Source organism: Condylura cristata, unplaced genomic scaffold (genome assembly GCF_000260355.1).
Source record: "Condylura cristata isolate star-nosed mole 26May11 unplaced genomic scaffold, ConCri1.0 scaffold00032, whole genome shotgun sequence".
Classification (NCBI taxonomy): Eukaryota; Metazoa; Chordata; class Mammalia; order Eulipotyphla; family Talpidae; genus Condylura; species Condylura cristata.
Genome location: NW_004567133.1, coordinates 11788629 through 11811257, shown reverse-complemented (window position 1 = coordinate 11811257; position 22629 = coordinate 11788629).

Below are 22629 nucleotides of genomic sequence, written 5' to 3'. Positions count from 1 at the left end.
AGCTGGGGTCATGGGGGGCACTATGTCACCTAACTCCACGCTGAAGCCCTGAACTCTGCACCTCAGCATGTCACCTTGCTTGGAGGGACAGCTGGGGCAGCGGTAACCAAGTTGAAGCTGGTAACCATTCATCAGGGCGACTGATTCAGCCTGGCCGGTGCTTTATAGAGAGGGGAAAACGGGGCACAGATTCACAAGCCTAGAGACACAGAGTTGATAGCTGTATTATGGGGTGAATGTGCCCTTTCCTTGCCAGGGAAAGCCTGGACTCCTCCTGGGGCTCTCCTTGACCCTCATGCTACTTTGCAGTCACAGTGTGTCTGGCACTGAATGGGGGGCGGCCCCTCGCCAGGCGACTGTGCAGCCTGGGCTGTTGTTCAACAGTTTAACTCAGTTCTGACTGTCTAACTGAGTGTCAGATCCCACAGATCAAGGGTTCCGTCCCCCAAGATTCCTCCCCTGGCCCCCACACTTCAGACACTGATAGCCAGTAGTAGGTCCCCAGATTACCCACAACTTCTGTTTGTCTTTGCTCTAAGTGGAAGGTTCCTATGGCCCTTTCACCCCCTTGGATTCACTTATTACTAGAATGTGATGAAAGGTGCAGATGAACAGCCGCTGGAGAGACTCATAAGGTGAAGGTTGGGAGGGTCCCAAGCTCGGGCATGTCTTCCCGTGGAATTGGATAGGTCACCTCACAACCTGGATGTGTCCCACAACCTGAAACTCCCCAAGCCCCATGCTGTTGGGGTCTTATGGAAGCTTCCTCACATAGGCATGATCAGTGCTGTAGTTCCCTCCCAGCCCCTCTCCCTTCTGGAGGATGGGAGTAGGGCTGGAACCCCAAGCTTCTCTTGATGACTTGGTCTTTATGGTTGCCAACTCCATTCAGGAGCCCACTTAGAGTTGCTTCAATAGAACAAAGATGCCCCCAGTGGTCTTAGCACTGAGGATTTGACCAGGGCTTCTAGAACCCTGTATTAGGAATGGTAGGCAGAGATCAATATGTACATTTTCCATCACCTGAGACCTGCAGATTCATACAATGAAGCCTTAACCTCCAGTGCGATGTTTTAGAGGAGCTTTTAGTTTAACTATCCAACTTTTGGGACTTTGTTAAGACCTCCCTGGCCAACTAGTCCAGATGGTTTAGATCAGAGACTACTAGGTGATCCTTGAAGGGTACCAGCACCAGGGTGGGGTTCCCTGTGTCTCCAAAGAGGAGAAATACAGAAGAGACTATCTGCCATCATGCAGGGAACCCCAAGGGCAACTATGCCTTTCTTCCTCTTCACCTTTCCATTCTCTCCCACAGCCATCCCCAGAGTCCACAGGAGAGCATTGCTGAGCTTTGGGGGCCCCCCACCTCCAGGCCCTGATGCATGACATGGACCTCATAGATGAGAGGGTGGGCAGGAAAAGCCATGCATCACACGTGACGTGCACACACATTGCAACACTTGCAAAACAGACACCTTAGCCGCCGTCCACATGCTGAGCAAGAACTTTGTATTATACATGTCATCCATCACTATGATTAATTATAAATCATAATTGGTGAGTCATTATTACTATTTTTATGGGCAAATCCAAGTCCTCTTCTAATGCCTCTGTCACTCCTGGGATGCCAGGCCTGGCTCTACCATGTGGAACCACTGGAGCCAGGGGAGGAGGCTGAGGACCTGAAGATGGATGTGTCCAGGATGGAAGGATGTGGAACAACTTCTGGGGACCCGGGTGAAGGACCAGCTCCGTGAAGGCTTCAAGTGGGGGATGTAGTGTGGTGGGGTTAAGATGTCAGAGTGACTTTGGAGAAGAGGCGCAAGGAGCGGTTACTTTGTCTCCTCCCCCGTCTGCCCCACTCTGGCTGGTTAGTATTTAAGATTAAGTCCTTAGTCCCCAGCCCACAACTCTTTAAATCGTGATGACCTTGTTGGCACTAAAGAGTATGAGCATCTCAAGTCCATAGGGACTAGGGAGTGTTACAACTACTGTGATAATAATAATTGGGTGGGTGTGGTGAGTGCGAGACACATGAAGCTGTACCCCAATCCTTACCTAGTATTGTGAATCAAGTATAAACCAACCCAGCCGTACTGAGTAATAACAGCAGCTTGGGGAAGTGATATTTATTTGCTTGTTTATCTCATTGCTTTTCGTGTTGAGTCCAGCTCTAGGCCAGGATGCTGGTAAGCACCTTGGTTAACATTTCAGACTCTTAATTCCATAGCTACCCTGCCTTTGAGACCTAAGAGAACCTGGCATAGAGAGGCTGAGGCATCATAGCCACGAGCCGCAGAGGCAGGTTGGAGCCCAGGTGGCTGGTAACCAGACGGAACCAGGTGGCTGCTAGCGAGCCCTGCACCAGCCACTTGGGCGTCCTCAGATCATCCACGGACAGGAGAGTTTAGGCGGCAGAGGCTTATTTTCTCGCTATCTGGAGGTTGCAGGTCCAAGGTCAAGTAGCTGGCTGCGCGGCTGGCCTGCGGCCGTCTCCCCTGGTGACTCACACATGCTCTCTCGGTGTCTGAGTCCGGATCCCCTCTTCTCATAGGGGCACCTGTCAGATGGGATGAGATGAGGATGAGGACCACCCCCCCCGCCCCGCCCAGGGACTTCATGTTGACTCAGTAACCTCTTTGAAGTCCTTGTCTCCAAATGAAGTCAGAGTCTGAGATCCCGGGGGCTTAGGAGTTCTGCATGGGTCGGTGTGGGAAACCCAGCTCCGTCCATAAATCTCTCCCCTGTGTCTTCTCAGACAGGAAACACGCACCGTGTATTTTTTGTTTTGCTTTATTTGGGAATATCTGAAGTATGGTTTATTTATTCATTCATTCATTCATTCCATACACTGTGAAAACAGGTGGCTTCAGGGCCAACCAGAAACACTAAATGCAGAGAATTTTATCTAGAGATCTGTCCCCTCTCCCTTCTCTGCCCATGACTGACTCCACCATGGAGGACAGTTCAGCTGGGGCTACACCGTGACTCTCCCCAGGGACTCAGACAGCTGTCAGTCTAACTCACTCACCTGGAGTCGCTTTGCTTATTTTTGTTTTTATTTTTTCAGTAAGTTGCCAGTCAGGGCAAGGAAAATCAGCCTTGCCTCTGAAGATGCTGAGGGAAAGAAGTCTCCTTTATAAAAAAGTGAATCCATTAAAAAAAAATAGTCACTAGCAAGCCAAGGAGAAAAGAGTGTTTCTGGAGGCCACAGCCCAAGCAGGGGTTACTACAGAGGTACAGAGAGGGGGACACTGTCCATGCTGCAGCCAGAGCGGGACCCTGTGACTCAAAGGCCGAGAAGACCAAGCTGCTCTTGGTTGTCCCAGCGGGGGGCTGAGCACTCCACTCGGTGCAGGTCAGGCCAGGACTCTGGAGTCTTAAGTCAATTCTGCCTCCCTTTTTAACACTCAGCTTCCGAGCACCACCCCTTTTCCCTCCCTGCACCCCAGTTTCAGCAGAGCTTTTCTCTTCTTTCCTCCACCCTGCAGCCAGGTCCTGGTATTGTCTTTGGTGGTGCCTCACTGCTCAGCTTTTCCCAGAAATACTTTAGGAGGGAACTTAGCGAGGCAGATTTTGGTTCCGATGCCAGCTTCATCACTCAGCCCTGGTATAGGTCTTGGAACAGCTTTCACGGCCTCCCTGGGTCTCAGTCTCCTCACCTACAGCATGGGGCCAATCCAAGTCGGCTGCAAGGCTCACACGGGAACCAGCCCTACGGCGCGCTCCTGGCCCAGCCTGAGCCCTCAATAAATGGTGACTTATTATTAGCTTCCCCCATGGCAGAGAAACATGACGTGTACCTGCCAGGCATTTTGGGAGTGGGGCCAATCACCCCACTTCAGTTGCAGAAATCCGCCCCAGATTGTAAGTTTGGGGTTCTACTCTGTAATCTGCACACCTTTGTTTTAACATAGAGACAGTGCTTTAAATTACCATCAAGAACAATTAGTGCTTCAGGAAGATGGGCTTCAAGTGACCTCCGCCTGAAGCCTATCATTTCCCCATGCCCCCAATTACACAGGAAGCTTGAGCTTCGGGAGGTGCAGAGATTGCATCCTTGCCACTTCAAGGTTCTTAACAAAGAGCAGTTTTGCCCCAGGGGCCATATAGCAGTGCCTGGGGCCATTTGTGGTGGGGCAAGTGCTACTAGTATCTAGTGTGGTGGGGGTGGGAAGAGGTCAGGGGTCATGGACACATCCTACAGTGCACAGGAAAGCGCCCCAAGAAAAGCCCCTGTCGCAGTGGACTGCCAGGATGTCCATCGTGCAGTGAAGAGTGCTGCCCTCGAGCTACCCAGAAGGCTTTGTTACTGAAGCCAGCTGGGCTGTTCATTCACCTTCACTAACCTGCTACCCCCTCTACTAGCTCATCCTTGGGTTTGCGCCTTAAGTGTGGAATAATAGAAAACTGCAGTGACAAGCAAACTGTACTGAGAATTCATGAAAGGGTTTTATGGCTACAGCAGGCATTGATCCTGCCCTAAATTCACACCGTTTAGACCAAATGGAAATGAGCGCCATGGCCGAGTCAGAACTTGACTCTTGTTCTACGCTCTTCCAACTCTTTCCCCCACTCTCAGACAGTATTTGAGAATATGAAACTGCTTGGGAGAGGGGAAAAGAGTTGGAAGAGCCTAGAACAGGGAGGTGTGTATGGGCAGAAAAGGGGAGACCCCACGTGCGCGCTCCCTGGTTTTGTCAAGTTCTGACTCAGGCCACGGTGCTCATTCCCGTTTAGTCTACCTACCCCGTCCTACCCTACCGTGCCATGTGATTCAAGGCAGCAGTGTCTATGCTGCCACCACCACCGTTATAATTGGTGGCAGAGGGGAGGGGTGGAAGAAGGAAAAATAGACGGTCCCTACTTTTGTTATGCTGAGGTTTATTCTGCTGAGCAACATGCTCTGCTTTCTAGTTCACAGCCTCCACTAGTCCCGTTTACACCTCAGCTGGCCCCTTTAATTTGCTTGTGCTAACTTCCAGGGCCCTATAGGCTTGAGTTTGCGCATTCCGTGCTATGTTGCCGGAAGCAAGCTATTTCCAAAGAGCACAATCTGCAGCTGATGAATTGTTTCTTAAAACTCTTTCTGATTAATGACCCTCCCTGGTGGCACAGTGGGTTAAAGCACAGCACTGAAAAGCTAAAGCCACTTCCGCATGAGTTCGATTCCCACCTGCCCCGGAGGTGACCACATGGCGCGGCAGACCTCTCCTGACCCACCTGCTGCTCCCCTCAGCAGTGTACTTCCTCGATCTGCCTGTTCTGCTCCCCACTCTGTCTCTGGTGAAGCCTCTCACTGCCCCTGAGCCTCTGGCCTGTACCCCAGTTCTGTATGTACAAATAAATCAATCTTCAAAAAAAAAATTTCTGATTAAAATAAAGTCCCTATAGATTCTGGAGTAACGTGCAAGTGGGACTGAAACAGTCCCCTTCATTTCACATTTGGAGAAACCATGAGTTAGAGAAATTAATCATCTTATTTAGAGGAATAGAACCCAAGATTTTTAGCTCCTGATTGTGTGTGTGTGTGTGTGTGTGTGAGAGAGAGAGAGAGAGAGAGAGAGAGAGAAGAGAGACAAGGGGACACACACATAGATTTGGAGAATTATAAGAAGATGGCCACTTGCCCTGTTTTCCTTCCTGGGCTCAGAATAGCTCCTTGGAAGCTTCTTGGTGAGAGTAACTCCTTTTCAGTGTCTCCAGGCTCCAGGCTCAGGTGCAGATACCAGAAACCCACACTGTAGGCAGAGGTTCAAGCCACATCCTCCACCAATATAGCTGCTGTTTCTGTGCCTGCTGTTCAGTGGGTTCATAATCAAATGGGAAAAGGGGTGTTTCTAAGTAACACATGACATGGATCCCCAACGGGACAATAGACAACCTTAGACCACTTCTGTGGTTGGCTCATAATTAAAGGACAGGAGCAACTCCAAGAAAAAGCCTCCAACAACAAGGTCAGAGCCTGCTTTGGGTGAGACGGCGTGGACCACGTCCCACATCCTAACCCATTTGCGCTTATCAGTAGCTGTTACCACAGACAGTTAGTCATGGGCTAATTATGCCCCTGCACCTGAGGAATTATGACCAGTTTACATAGAAGACACAGCATCAGTGGGGCCTTAGCCCTGAGGCGGCAATTCTGAGGGATGTAGACCGTGGTTGACCAGTTGGCCCATTGTTCTGATCTTGTTAGACTCCACCAATTTTCTTTTCATTTTGTTAATTTCTACAAAAGCTGGGGTGAGGGCCCTCCCTGGTGGTGCAACAGGTTAAAGTACAGCTCTATAAAGCCACCCAAAGTCACTGCAGCTCAAGTTTGACCCTTGGTCAGGGAGCTGACCCACATGGCATGGTAGAACTCTCCTGACCCACCCACTGCTCCCCTCAGCAGTGTATTTTAGTCAAGCTGCCTATTCTGCTCCCTGTTCTGTCTCTGGTGAATCCTCTCTGGACTCTACCCCATTTGTTGTATGCATAAATAAAATAAATCTTTAAAAAAATGGGAGTATGAAAAGATTGAAAGACAAGATAAGAAACCAAGATCCTTTTGTATGTTAATCCCCTCCAGGACTGGTGTCTTTGGCTCCAGACTGTCCAAAATGATATGATCTGTTTAACAACACAGTGTTCCCGGTGTCGGACTCTTCATTTCAGGGCTGAGATGGATGGGCTCCAGACCTTTGGCCAGTCCTTTGTATGACAAGATATTTTCTCAACGTCCTTTGTGTGACAAGATAATCACTCAATGTCTCTGAGAAGTGAATGTGTCTTGGGGAAGGGGACTCTTATCAGGGCCTGAGCTGTTACTTGTGAGCTGTAGAACAGTCCTTGGCCACTCCATCTAGAATGTCCCCATCACCCACGTAGAAAAGTTCCTTGCTGGGAACCCACGCATCTTCCCTTTACTCTCTGCAACCTGAGTGATTTGAATAGGGGCTGTCTTATCCACACAGTGTGCCACGTATGCCCAGAATAAGTGAGTTCATGGAGACAGGAAGTAGATGAGTGGTTCCCATGAGCTGGGGCTGGGAACAGACACTAACTAAAAATGAGCATGTTGAATCTTACCCAGGTGATGAAAATGTTCTAAAAGGATAGATTAGGGTGATGGTCATGCTACTTGATCAGTTTGATAAAAATGGTTAAATCACGGCCCTCCCTGGTGGTGCAGCGGGTTAAAGCACTGCACTGAGAAACTAAAGCCACTTCCGCATGAGTTCGATCCCCGCATGCCCCGGAGGAGATCCACATGGTGCGGCAGACCTCTCCTGACCCGCCCGCTGCTCCCCTCAGCAGTGTACTTCGTCGATCTGCCTGTTCTGCTTCCCACTCTGTCCCTGGTGAATCCTCTCACCCTCCGCATCTCTGGCCTGTACCCCAGTTCTGTATGAATAAATAAATAAAATATTTTTTTAAAAATGGTTAAATCAAGCAATTAAAATGGGCAAATGTTATGGGCTACCATTTATACTTCAAGAGAGTTGTTATTATAAAAAGCAGAAGAAAGTAAAGTGGCCATCGTGCAGGTGTAGAAAGCTGACCCACTTTCCCTGGGCTCCCACATGTCATGCATGCTCACGGCTTCCTCCTCCAGGCCTATAGCTTTTTTCCTGGGCTTTGTTGGTTTGTTTGTTTAAGATTTGTCTATTTATTTATGCATACAGAACAAGGGTACAGGCTAGAGGTGCAGGGGCAGTGAGAGGATTCACCAGAGACAGAGTGGGGAGCAGAACAGGCAGGTGGATGAAGTGCACTGCTGAGGGGAGCAGCGGGCGGGTCAGGAGAGGTCTGCCGCGCCATGTGGGTCACCTCTGGGGCGGGGATTGAATTCATGTTAAAGTGTCTTTTAGCTTCTTACTGCTGTGCTTTAACATGCTGCACTACCAGGGAGGGCCTTTCCTGGCTACCAGAGCCCACTCTGCCCACCTGTATGGCATACGGAAGCTCCAGGGAATTCATGTCCCTTGAGAGAAGTCTTTGACCACTCCCTTGACCAGTTCAATTGCCCATGGACACATTTTGCAGGGTGATTCCCAGAGTTCCCCAAGTGGCATTGAACTGGCTTCCCATAGGGGTGACTTGCTCACCGAGATGCATCAAGGCTTTCTTCCTTTACCCATCTCACACTCCCCTGCTTTCTTTCCTGAGATCCTTGTCCAAATATACTACTTCTACTCTTCTCTTTATTTTAGAGTCTGCCTTTGGGATAACCCACTAGGGAAGATATATTGGAAATTATAAGAACTAAAAGTTGATCAAACCATTTAAATTGAAGTTGAGCATAAACTTTGGGGTTCAATTGCCTGGGTTAAAGCCTTGGCTCCACCTTACTATGGCTTTGACTAAACTATTTGGCTCTAACGTCTAGTGAGAGTCTCTCATCTATCTAATCTGGACGACAATAATATCTATGTTATAGGGACAGTGTGAGGATGCAATGCAGGAGTACAGCTGGAACTTGTAGTAGAAGCATTGGCACTTAGTAAATATTTAATAAGATGTCATTCTATGTTACTTTATGGGCACTGACCGGTCCACCAGATAAACATAGACATTTGAACCAAACTGCAAAAGCAGTAGGTTGGATTTCCTGGGGCTCATCCATCGTGTGCATTTGTAGCCAAGATTATAGAGCTTGGTGTTTGGATGACATGTACTCCATCCTCACCAGATGATACCAGCACTCTGGGGGAGCAGAAAGTGGAGCAGACGGTATCTTATTTTGTCTTGATCAACAAACTGGAATAAATACTTCCTAAAGGGAGCCATTTAACTTAGTCATTATCAAAAATTAGTAGACTTTGTTATATTATGACCTTCTGAAAAGAGGAGGGTGATTTCAGGTTTTATTTGGTTTCATGTTAAGCCATGGTATAGAGAGTAATTCTGCTATCACCGAGTGTGGAACTTTCCAAGTTATTTCCCTTCTCTTAGCCGAGGTACTTGTCTATAGAAAGGAAGTAATAATACTCACCTCAAAGGGAAATCTTGAAGATCAGGGGACTCAAAATCTTTTCATAATCTCAAAAGAGAACAGTAGAAGTTCTAGTGTGAAAGTAGTGCCGACATTTACTCTTTCTTCCTCTTCTACTAATGCTTCTTTGGGGATTTCAACTTGAATAGAAATGGTTCCTTCATCCTGTAGGAAATAGAGCATGTGTCAAGGCTTAAGTGACCATCATTAAATTGGTAGAAATATTCCAGCAGGTATGGCAAATGCATGGCAGACACACCACCATTTCCCCCTTCTACAATAATGGCAGACATTACTAATCGATCACTGCATTTTCATTTGAGTTTGGATGCAGTCCCAGAATCTTTTCCAGCAGAGCACTCCAGGCCACCACTACCAACGGATCAAACTTGGCATGCTAGATGAAAGTTATTTTGCAACCCCTAGTGTAAGCTTAAAAATAATGGAGTTTAGCACAAGGTCTGATACTCAATAAATACTTAATAAATGGAGGACTAAAGGATAAATGCAACAAAGCCACTTAAAACTGCCATTGCCTGTGGCTTCAACTGAACAATATTGCTCGAAGATTGAGCCTAAATTCCTTTTAAGTTCTTTCGCCCATCATGTAGATCTTTCTTTAGTGGTTGAGGGTTTGGAAGGATTCCTGGGATGCTCAAAACTCAAAGTCCAAAGGAGTCTCTTTCGAAAATATGTTCATTGGTATGATTTCATCTTGGGAGATTAAAACTCCTTTAGTTACAGTATTTTTATCTAACGCTGGCTGCACAGAAGTATAAGTTATCTGAAGAGCTTATTTTGGCGATGAAGGAGAAATTCTTAATTGGTAGAACATAGCCAACTATTTTCTGACCAGGAGGCACATTTCAAAATGGTATGTCAGGAGGCTATAATGTCGAGACTGATGGTGATCTCCTTAGGAAATCGGTTTTAGCGGTAGGGATGACTGCCCTTTTAAAGCACAAAGGCCAGCATCTGACATCAAGTCTGCAATTTCAAACATCTTGTGCTATTAGTCACTGCAAGATTGATTCCTGGTCCAACACTTGCTTTATTCTCGCGTAAACTTAAAAGTATTAATATGCTTATACAAGTATGAAAATTAAACACATTTATTATACTTGCAAAAAAATTGGAGAAGGAAATAAATAATTATGCATAGGCTCACCACTCAAACACAGTCAGGTTTAAATTCTGGGATATCCGCCTCCTGTCATTTTTCTGTGCACCTTTTAGCATAATTATGTTTGTATATTAAACATACACATCTTACATCCTGATTTTGTTTTGACTTTAACTTTATCACATGGCATTTCTCCATATTTTTGCACACTCGCCACACACATTTTAGTGGTTGCCAAAATATTACAATGAATGAGCCTGCCATAATGTGCTTAATCATTGGATGATACTGTTGATACTTAGGTTGCTTTCTGGTGCTGTAAAGTTGCCATGATGACTATCAGTACATACAGGGTTTTATTCTTCTGTACATAGAAGTGTTGCTTTTGAACACTTGGTTAGATTTCTTATCTCTCTCCCTTGCTTTCTCCCCACTTCCTTGCTCTCTCTCCCCTCCCCCCTCAAAACTACATCAAATGCATGCTGGTAAAGTCTAGCCATCTTAAGTAGCGCTCACCAGTGTACCACTACCCCAGATCAAGGCTTAGAACATTGTTAGCCCCCACAAACGGCATGATTTTTTAAACCAAAATTTGTATTTTGCACCCTACAAAGAGACACATCTTCTCTCTTTGCCCTAAAACACCAGTAGCTGCTCTTCTAACCCAAACACCATTGCTGCGTTGGATTTTGGCAATACCTCCTTATCACCATCTGATGTCCGCTTCATGTCAGGGAGCCCCTCCCACAGCGAGCTTCTCAGAGAGGATTCCCCCTTCTTCGAAAGGATCTTGGGAGTGTCACTCAAACTCACCAATGACATTTAGTCCCTTCCTGACCTTGGCCCACTGACCAGAACATTTTAAGCTACTAGAGCCTAATTTTATCCAACATTTTAAGCTACTAGAGCCTAATTTTATCCAACATTTTAAGCTACTAGAGCCTAATTTTATCCAGTCTAATAAATAACTTTGGAAGATGCCAGTCATTTGCTCTCTTTCTAAAAGTTTTGGAACTTTGCACAATGATGTTGTTCAATGACCATTCACCATTGGTAATAGTGTGGCTGTTCAAATATAAATGCATGCAAGTAAACACACAGGAGGAAAATTAGAATGAAAAAAAAATACATCCAAGAGTCTATTTCCGGAATCTTTCACCATCACCATCATCGTGGCCACCACACTTTGGAGCTTCTACTGTGTCCTGCAGTTTTCCTATCTTAGGTGTATGCGCACACACGCCTCACCTTCTGTCACTCTCACAATATCGCACTCCCCATTCCAGAGATAGGTTAAACTGAGGCCGGGTGCCCCACTGGGAAAACTTGTGTGTGTGAGTGATACTGCCCCCGCGTGCCAGCCCCTCCTAGCACATTGAGTCACCCCCACCTGTGCAAAGGTCATGAAGAGGCCACGTTGTAAGTGTTGGCTGTTTATGCCCTCTCAGTTAGGTCTCTGACCACTGGCCCTTTGAAATGAAGTGTCAAATCTGGGCAGACAGAGAATTCTGCTCTTCTATCCTTGGTGAAGTGGGGTCCCCTGTGTTGACCTCGTTGAGAAAAATTCCCAGCACTCCCAAAAGAAATCATCTACCCACATCAGTGACTGCTCATGTCCCTGTGCCCCCAGCCTCTGGCAGCCACTAAGCTACTTCTCCGTCTCAATAGATTTGTCTGTTTGGGAATTGCATGTGAATGAGATCATACACTGTGTGGACGTCGGTGTTTGCCTCTTCCCTGGGCGTGCGTGGCTGCACGAGTCAGCGCTCCTTCCTTTATGTGGCTAAACAGTACTCCCATGTGTCCTTAATGTGTTCCCCAAGCTGCCGTCTTTCTCATGCCATCCCAGTTTCTCAGGCTCAGTTTGGCCAGATTGTCTTTTTTCTTAGGCTAACCCTTCTTACTGCCGATTTCCTCCTGTGGTAATTTAGTCTTAATGACTTGCTTGTTTATGTTTGCTCTTATTTACATTCAAGACTTGAATCCTTCTGGAATTTTCTTGGACATGATATAAGATAAGAGCCCAGCACTATTTTCTTCCAAAGGGGAATCAGTAGGGCTAGCAACATACTTTAAATAAACTAGAACCGGGCCCTCCCTGGTGGCGCAGCGGGTTAAAGCACAGCATCATGAAGCTCGCTGCAGCCGCCACTTTAGCAGGAGTTTGATTCCAGCTCAGAGAGCTGACCCACAGGGCACAGCAGACCTCCCCTGTCTTCTCAGTGCTCCCCTCAGCAGTTACTTTGTTGATCTCACTGTCATGCTCCCCACTCGCTCTGGTGAATCCTCTCTCTGCTCCTGAACCTCTGTGAATGCATAAATAAATAAACCTTTAAAACATAGTCAAGAAAAAATAAATAAACTAGAATCTACTGGTTGTTAGTATATAAGCAAGTCAACAGGGGGAAAAAAGCAGTTCTTTTCTTCACACTGGTTGTTTTCTTAATGTATTTCAGAAATGCTATAATTATTTCAACATTTTATTTTTCACCCATTTTGCATAGTTTTGTTTTTTTTTTTAACTCAATAGCCTTCATTCTATTTAGGTAATTTCTATTCATGTTTTACTTGGGGTTATTATGTGTGACTTCCAAAATTAGCAGTTTCTCAAGTTTGCCTTTAATAGTAGATGTAATTAGTTAATTATATTAATAACTTCTCTGATTCAAACCAGCCTGGAATTCCTGGAATAAACTTCTTGATCCTAATGCTTTGTTCCTTTGATGTTGATAGTTTAGCAAGAGATTTGTCTTTTATTCAGTAATAGCACGTATTTACAGTTTTCTCCTCTGATACTATGCTTAGTAGAGGTGCGTTTAAAAAACACTTGAAATTCGCCTCCTCACCTCTTATGTTAGAGGTGATCAACATTAGGATGAACTGGAAAGAGCTCCAAGATGCTCTAACTCACACCCTCAGACCATTTGCAGTCAGTCTATCATGTACCCAAGGTTACGTAGCGCCCTCTGCTCTGCAGATCTTTGGCAATGCTGAATCTCTAATCTCTTTTGGTAACTAATTCTTTACATCCTCTACCACTTTTTTCCGATATAGTAACCATTTCTTCTGTCAAGTGTGTTGTTACAAAATTTCTTAAGGTATTCTCTTCCATAACTTTTGGATAGAACTGTTTTTCTCTTTAATCAAACTTGTGGGGGGTTTAATCTGCTTTTTTTTAAATGAGATTTTTAAAATTTATTTTCACTTCTGTTATTTGTGCTTCCTATTCTACTCAATTCACATTCTATCATTATTAGCTTTCTATTCAGGATTTCTTTTAGATTATTTTGTGGTTATTCTAACCTCCCAGGGGTTCATAACAAGTTCTTTTGTTGTTTTATTAGTTATTCTTTATAATAAAAGATTGAAGTCTATTAATTTTACTCTGAGTATAACTTAGACACTGCCATAAAGTGTTTTCTTATCTATTGCCTTAAAAATAGTGAATTTTGTTGTCTGCTATGGTTTCTCAGTCTTTAAATTATAGAAATAGCTTTCAAATATTATTGGATTATTATCGGAGAGGACTTGGCTTTAGCACAATCTTTTATTTCATCTGTTGAGACAACGCACATATATATGACAAATCTCATGGAGTTAGAAAATAATCTATCACTTCCATTTAGTAAGTTTGTTTCTCTCTGTAGCTACTTACTTGAGCTTGTAGGCTGCCCTATGTAATTTCTCTATGTCCTCAGCTATTTATATTTTCATCTGCTTGCTGAGGACATATGTTAAGCCCTTCAAACATGCATGTATTTATTTTATCAAGCTCTTGTGGTTTTTCTGAGAGTTTCCAGCGTGGTGCTTGGTGTTGCTATGTGCTGAGCACTGTCCCAAGTGCTTTTTAATATGAGCTCATTTGTTAAGGTCCCGTGGCAGTCCTGGGAGGAGAGCAAGCTGTCCTGTCGGATGAAATGGGGTGGGAAGCAGTGTGCCAAGGTCCCAGAGTCAGTAAGAACTGGCTGGTAAACAGGGTGATTCGGAGCTGGAGTCTTATTCTCAATCACCACTTTGTCTTAACATCCGTGGTGTGGGGCTGGCTTCCCTCCTGGGGCCACCCCCCTTATCACGTGGGTCATTAGCTTCACTGTCTTCATATGGGGCCCTATTCCTAGAACCTCTGTAGCTGCGGCTGGTGGTTCCAGGTGGGCAACAGACTCAAACCAGCCTGGTTGACTCAGCAACACCCTTTGCTGAGAAGCTTTTGGACTTGTAAAGTGATTCATTCATTGAGCTTGCAAAAATGATTGCAAATCACTATGTGCCGAGGTAGAGACAGAGCTTGCCCTGATGGAGCTTCTGATCCTGTGGGGGTGTAACAAGCTTAAGACAATGAGTGTGATACGTGCAGAAAATTGTGCTTTGTGATTTATATGTGAAAGGGGATGCAGAAAATGTCAGAAGAAAGTCCAGGCGATTGGGGGTGGGGCTGGGGCCGTACCATGTCCCGGGACTGGCTTCAGCGAGAGGGTGATGTTGGTTGAAACCCCGGACAAGATAAGGGAGGGAGTAGTGCTGAAATCAGGGTGAAGGGTGTGGCAGACAACGAACAACTGTGACAGGCTGAGCTGGGCCGGGCCTGTCCAGATGGCTGGTGGCCAGGCCATCAGGGGACCATGAAGAGAGGGCAGGAGACTAGGGGGCTGGACGGTGGTAGCCTTTGCATCCTTCGTGTGGATGTCGACTTGTTTCTAAAGGCAGCAGGGACCCCTTGCGAGTAGTCAGCGGAGAGTGGTGGTAGCGAGTTCAGAAATGAACGACTGCGTCACGCCCAAGCTTTAGCACGATCTCTTTGGCTGCCCTTAGAAGGTGGAGCAAGGAAAGAAGCAGGGTTTCAGGGGGCGGCTGCTGCAGAAATGGAGGGAGCTGTGGGGGGCTGGGCTCAGGGCAGTGGGGTGGTGAGCAGTCGGGTTTGGGGAAGGCAGAGCCAGCAGGGCTGACGGCATTGGACTTGTGTTATGGGGGAAGAGAGGAGAAGTCGAGAGGGGGATGCTTCAGGGGGAGCAAGCTTGGGAGGCGGAGGTCAAATTCAATGTCGGGCAAGGTGCTTCCAGTATTGCTGGGAGACAGCTCTCGGTGGGCCTCTCCTTTCTGCACATCTCCCCAGCCAGCCAGCGCCCTGAAGCTCCCTCCCTCAGGCACAGCCTTTCCAAGGAGGCTTGCCTAAGGCAGTCTTGGAAAGTGGAGGCAGGAGGTTTAGTTTAGGAAAGTGGAGGCAGGCGGCTTCCTCCAGGGCCCGAGGCCTTCAGTTCAGGCAAGTTGAGGAGGCGTCTCCCTGTGGGGCATAGGTTGAGTGGGTGTTTTTGTGGCCCATTAGAAATTTGGGGGTTTTCTCAGCTGGGTTCACTCCATCCAGCTGACTTCTGCTGCATTGCTCCCGGGGAAATCGGGGGACAAGGAACTTCCTCGCTTTCTGTGCTGACCTGAATAATGAAGGCCTTTGTCTATGACCCACGAGTGTCCGTCCTCTGCCCACGTCTGTGACACCTGACAGGACAGTCTGCCGGCTCGGGGGTCGGAGGAGGCCCCGGCCCTTCACCATTCTTACTGGAGAGTCCTGACACGTCCAAATGGACACGCTGAGGAAAAGATGCCGTGTGAGTCTGGAGCCCAGGGAGAGGCACAACTCGGACCCTCTAAATTCACGTCTCTGCAGCATTTAGCGATTTTGAAAGCCTGGTATCTGGATGGTGGAGAAGAAAGTCGCAAGAAAAGTTCTCAAGGACGCTGGGGGAGCTGGGGGAGCGGGCGCATGGCGCAGCTCCCAGAATGGGCAGTGGCGTCCAGCAGGCAGAGAAGGGGGGTGCCCTCCTGTGCTGTGGTGGGTGAGGCGGGACTGCTCCAGCGACGAAGAGGTCACCGGTGAGTGTCTAAGGGCAGTTACGGTATGTGTGGCCGGGAGCAACTGGGAGCCAGTGAGCCAGCTCTTCTGAGGGCTTTGGCTGCAAGGGAAATGGAAGTAGGGGGCAAAAATGGACAGGAAAGGGGGCCCAAGGAGACTACGTTGCTTGTTTTTCATGAGAAAACTAGCAGCATGTGTGCAAACCAGAGGGAATGGTACTGCAGACAGCACAAGCTGGCCACAGGGGAGGGACGGAGGCGGCCTGGGGCGACGTCCAGGAGCAGGTGGGGGGCGCTCCAGGCCTGGTGTCTGGTCAAGACAGTGCAGGGTGCTGACATGCGTGGGAGGGGAAGCGCAGGGCCTGGGGGCTCTCCTCTGGCTTCCCCCTTTCTCAGCAACCGGGGGCAAGGAGAATGCAGATGAGTAACCTCAAATGTGGGAGAGCTCGGGGCCACAAAATGCAGCGAGGAGGGCCCAGCCTGGGTCCCCGAGGCGGGACCGCAGAGAGAGCCTGCCCCGCTGTGACGGCTCTGGGGGTGACCCTCGGGAGCCGTGGCCGCCGCGTCTCTGATGGGGGGCTGGGGGGAAAGCCTGTTGTGTCATGAGAGGGAATTAAGTCCCCGTGTGAAGCAAAGACCGAAGAGGAAGGGCCGCACTTGGGTGTTCAGGTCTCTGGCTCCAGCTGTCCTCAAGGCCTGGCCTTACCCCCATCCTTCATTCGGTCAGGGTGTGCAATCCCACCACGCCTCGGGGAACAGCTATAGAAGCAGACACTCTGCTTGAGGGCCTTAAAAAAATTGGGGGTTCATTGTAAGCTTGAAAAAAACGTCCAAGGGTGGTCTATATGCAGCAGGCCGCGTAGCTTCAGGCACCCGGGCTGTTCCTACTTTCTGCTCGTCGGCACTCGCACTGGCTTCTTCCTCACAGTCACGAGATGGCTGCCTTTCTGCCAACAGAAACAAATGGGATGACAGAGGACAAAAAGGCACTCACTCCCACTGATTTGGCACCCTCCCTCAGGACTTCTGGAAAGTTCCATAGTGATCGCCACTGTACTGTCTCAAATCATCCCCTGACTGAAAGGAAGGGCGGAACCACTGCTTTCTGCTCGAGCCTGTGGTTACCCTCTATACAATAAGGATTCTTCCCCGAGAGAAAAGGGGAAACGAGGGGTCTGGGAGACAGCTAGCAGACTCTGGAATGTGCAAACGTGTCGCAGTAAACTCCCTTTTCCCTTGAGTCTTTTTGGAATGGATTCCTGGGGTGTACAAGAAACTTGCGAAGAACCACAACACAAGTTGTGAGATGGGGTGAGATGGGGGTGCACGGCTGAGGCTGCACACAAGATGGGAGGAGAGTTTGGGGGGACGAGGCTGAACCTATCGACCTAGGGATCCAGAGGCCAGATAGAAGCGCTGGTAACATGATCGTCTTTGGTGGGCGTGTGAGTGAAGTCAGTAAAATAACAGATTGTTTTGAAAGTTGGACAAAGCTGGAGATTTTATACATCAGTTTTTCTCGATCCATTTTTTTGTACGATGCCTTTTCCTTTTTGCGACATTTTCCCTAACCCAGCCCATGTTTATCAATCCTTGATTGAGACAACCCAAAATGACAAAATCATTGCTGCAAAGCAGCCCTTTTCATTTACACATCACAGCAGCCACACACCCACCGTTACTTATTCCGCCCTTAGAGGAGGCATAAAAGGAATCAGACCCCTCAAGAAAGTTCTCCAAACAGTCCAGGCTCTCCCCTCCGCGGGTCTTCCCACCTCACCTCCCCCACCAGCCTGGTCAGCCCGGGCTTATCCCAGTCACTCTGCTGTGTCTGTCTATACCTGTCTGCCCGACTTGAGTGCAAGCTTCATGCCTTTCGCGTGGCTGAGTCCCTGGCGTGAGCCCCGTCCTGGGTACGGAGTAGGTCTCAGTGAACCTTTGGTGACTGCTCTTTGTTGAAAGCCTCCCTGTGGAGCTTGGCGCATAGTATGCTCACTGTCACCGCCACCACTGCTCCGATCCCTGGCACAGTCAGCTCTAAACTGCGGCCCCAGTGGCTACATAAGGTAGCAAAATAAGTCTGCCAACATCGTCTGAGACTTGGGTCCCTTTTCGGACAGGACAGCTAGGGTGGAGGCCCTGAGACCCCAGAGGTCACAGTGTTGGTCCTGAAAAAGAGCAGGTAACCCCGTCATATGTGTGGTGGTTTCTGGTTCTCGAATGTCCATTCTCCATCTCCCGGGTCGCCCTCCAGGCCTCACCCCGCCCCCACTTCTGTGTATGGGGGTTTCCTTTTAAATGAAATGGGCACCTGCTCCTTTGCTTTGCCTTGGTCTGAAGATCTCTCCTACAGCCCAGGATGCAGTTGGAGGAAAGTTATCTGCTACCTAGAGCTCCCTCTGCTGATACACTGGGTGGATGATTCACTGGAGAAACAGCGGGTTTCAGCAGCGCAGCTGTGTGCCTGGCTGGGCATGTCTCCTGTCTGTGCCTGCGGTCTGCTCAGAACTGACTCTTCTTCTTGGGTGAGGCTGGGGTGGGGCTGGGGCCAGGTGGGGGCATGCAGGCCCGTGGTCCCATGTGCTTCAGGGCCCAAGGGCTTTGGACATCCCGGCCCCTCTGACCTCCATGGTTCATGGTGTGCCCAGGATTCCAGGTGCTGCGGAGAGCGTCACATTTGCTAGAGCGGGGATGATTTCTGTGCTTCAGGCTCCCTGACAGGTGGAAAGAGGTGACCCATGTCTATGGCTTGTGTTGGATGCAGAAGTGAAACGTGGGGGAGGTTTTTAATTTTTAAAGGGTAAAGGCAGGGTCAATTTGTTGAGTTTGAGTAAAACAGGGTCAAATAAACCAAAAAGAAATAGACACATGATTAAGATTAAAAAACAAACAAACATGTATTTAGCTAAATATAACATTTAGACTGAGGTTTATTTAAAGTCACAAGGTTTGTCAGGCTCTAGTGCTCGGCACCTCTGTCAGGACTACTTGGAGGAAGGCAGAGTATGTCTTTACAGACCAGCCTGCTGTGGCCAGGCTGACACTCCACTGGCCAGCACAGCATGGGTGAGCCCTGCTAGCGCCCCTCCCACAACAGCTTGGGACATGGGCATTCATTATTTTTTTCACCTTTTACAGGTGAGACTATTAAGGTTTAGCAATGGCAAGCAACTTACTGAAAACCTGCAACTGAAAATTTGCTGAGAATGAATGGGATGGACTCCATGAACTTGTAAGCACCAGCTCCAACGTGCTAGCTGACCCGCTGCAGGAGGGACGGGCCAGGCTTACGCCTGCCTGCCCACCTGTGTGTTCGGCCCACAGCCAGAGTTTACTCAGCGCTCTGTGTGATGCACAGTGCCAGAGAGGGCAGAGATGAGAAAGGGTCCTTGCTAGTAAGCACCTGCAGTCCTCTATCAAAATCGAAGCCTAAGTTTAGTGTGCCACCTCCTCCAGGTAGCCTTCCCTGACTTCCCTTTTTCCTTCTCAATTTTTTTTTTACTTATAATTGACACTGCTCTATGACTGTTAATAAAATAGAAAATATGTAACATTAAACATATGTGCCAGGCTATAGAAAAAAAAAATCTTCACCTGTGCTATCTCATTTATCCTTACAAGCAATTTCTGAGAAAGACCTTCTGATGAGGAAACTGAGGCATAAAGGTTAAGCATCTAAGAGTCTCCGTTAAAAGCAACAGAGAAGGGATTCTGCACGACAGTTCTCGAGGCTGAAAACCTCTTTTCCCCAGGTTTCCTCAAAACCCGAGCTTAGTGCTGGGCACACTGGGAACTCAAAACTCCTTGTAGACTGATATGCTCACCCACTCACTGAAAGTGATGATGAAACAAAACGTGGAAGTGGGCTGAGGGTGGGGACGGACTCCCACATGTCACCAGGGATCTCTTTAGAGTCTCCTTTAAAGTCCAAGTAGGACTTACGTATAAGCAGAAAAATTCCTTAGGAATCTTGTTCATTTCTGTTTCATTTCCCGGCATGGTATCTGATGCTTCACAGGGTCCGATACAGCTGTGTTAGAAGTCGGGTCTTGCAGTGGGTGTTAGCATCTAAGACTTGATATGTGGCTGTGGCCATTGCCACAACACTCTCAGACAGGACTTGGGCTCCGTCTACACATCTAACTGCACCAACATGCTTCAGGGGCTGTCTGTCTGTCTGTCTCTAGCAGGCAGTTGATCCTGACAATTTCAGGAGCTTGCCTTCTCTCTCCTGTTGCAGGTGATTTTTCATCCTAAAAACCTCACATAAGCTATTTATGGCATTCGTAACCTGCCCAGGGCTTTTAAGGCTCTTTCTCTCATAGCTTTTTATGAGTTGAGATAAACAAACAACTCATTCACTCTCCAGGGACGCGGGGCCTGCATCCTTAACCTCACTCCTTCAGCCTGTGGCCCCTTGGGGAGCTGAGCCAAAGCGTGGGCCCCAAAGGACTGTGGTTAAACGTGTGACATGGAGGAAGCAGATAACATCATCGCTGCATACAAGGAAAATGCAGCAGTGACCTGGAAGCTAAGACAGGAGGCGTCTTGATACTGAATCCTTCGCTGGGTCCCCAGGGCAGCCGTGTGGAACTGGGAAGCTCTGTTTAGGCACCAAGGAAGAGTTCTGGGATGAGCATGGTGACTTCTGCAGCTGCCTTATCTAACCCCTCATTTGACTCTAGAGAATGAAATCTGGGGAGGGGCGAAGGTGGGGCTGGCCCGCTGTGTGTGGTGCCACGGTGGCTGCATGGACTAGATATAGGGCCTTCTGCCCTTCACCAACGCCTGACTTCCTATCAGGCCCTGCTTCCTGCAGAACAGCCCGCCGGTTGCAGGGAAGCGGGCTTTTCTCAGGTGCCAGTGGTGATGCAGGAGACTTGATTGGCATAGTCTGTCTTTCTGACCATAGCAACCGGTACGGTGGCCTCTGAGCTGAAGTTGCTTCTGCCAGAATCTCTGGACCTTAAAGGAGAATGTTGTGACATACTGACCCTCCTGCCCTTGGGATAGAAAATAAAAGCTACAGGTCATCTCACCACCTGATGCCCGGCCTCTGGTGACATGAAGAGAGAACCTCAGAATGAAGCTGACCCATGCAAGGCAGAGAGGAGATATGGAAAGAGAATGAAACTTAGGTTAGCCTTCTGAGGTGCCGGAGCATGCTTCACCTGACGTCTACTCTGAGACATTCAGTTGCACGATTTAGCAAGCCCTAGTCTTAAGTCAGAAGAGGCGCTTTATTACCTGTCCCCACTGACGATGAACAGATAACAGGGGACTCGTCACGGAGCTGGCCTCCTCCACTCCTGGTCAGGTGGGCCGAGCTCAAAGACAGGCTGCCATGCTCCCCACCCCCACCTCCACCCCCCCTCCCACTTTCTGGCCAGGTGCCCTGAGGCTGAGTCTAGTCTGGAGGTTACTAGCCCTTGTTGGCATTTTACATGCCCAGTTCAGGGAACTGGGTTGGCTCTCTATATGCACTTCTTGGGGTGGCCTCTCCCACCCCACCATTATGAACTCACAGCACTCACTGACCTCACTGCACGTTAATGACCAGCATCTGGAGCCTCCTCTGGCCCCGGGGTTTCCCGGAGAGGGGCCTAAGCCTCCCTGACCTTCACCTCCTGCGCCTCACCCATTGGCATGAAGTTGACATGCTGGGACGCCCCTGGAGTGGTGGAATGACCTCCTTCCTGCCTTGCCTCCTCCGATGAATGCTCTACTCCCTTCCCTTTCAAAAGTAGGATGAGGTTGAAAAGCACAGCAGACAGTCTCCAAGTGCTAACCAAACCCCAAGTCTGATTTCACAGACCAGGGATTTGGTCTGCTGTCGTGTCCCTTGGGGCTAAGTCCTGCCCGGACACCCCCTTCATCTCTCTGCTCGCCATGCGTTCAGGGCAGCTGTGGATGAAGCTGGAGGGAAAGAGTGGAAAGACTGAGTCAGAATTCTGGGACAAAACTTGAGTCTACTGGGACTGTCGTCTAAACTCTCATTGTCAGAGGAAGACGCTCAGATCCAGGGAGGAGTCCTCCTGGCTCAAGGTCACCAGGACAGCCCAGCCAGGATGGGAACAAACTGCAGGTGGCCAGGAAAGCCCCTTCCTCCGGGAGCTGAGTCCAGGCAGACTTCACATGCCTGTGGCGAAGGACCTGGCACCAAGATTAAGAAACCCCGTTTCCCCACTAAAACTGACGGGCCCACTGGGTTTGGAGTCTCTTGGTCTGTGAGTCCTTGGGGACCAGCAAAGTGACTCAGTGAAGCACTTAGTACATCACTGGCACGGAGGGTGGGAGAGGAGGATGTGATTCAGGAGTCACAGGGACTTCCCAAACCTCCTCCCAGTCCCTTCAAGCCAAGGACCCAGGGCAGGGCCGAGCGAGACCCTTCCTCAAGGCTGATGCTCTGGCAACAGTTACCCAGTCTCCATTTGCCAACCTTCGTGTGCCCACAGCAGGTGCCTGGCCCTAGAACTCTGAGGGGCGGAGCCCGCCCTGCCGGCCCGAGCCCCTTTCCCACCCAGAAGGCAGGCCCTCAGGACCCCATCTCCCTGACCTCCGGGTCAGGGAGGCTGAGCAGGCCCAGCCTCCTCCAGAGCGCCCCCTGCTTTCGGCCCCCGCCTCTTTCCCCGGTCGTGGGAACAGGTCCCGTCCCCTACCCCCACCTCGCCACTCGGGTCTTCAG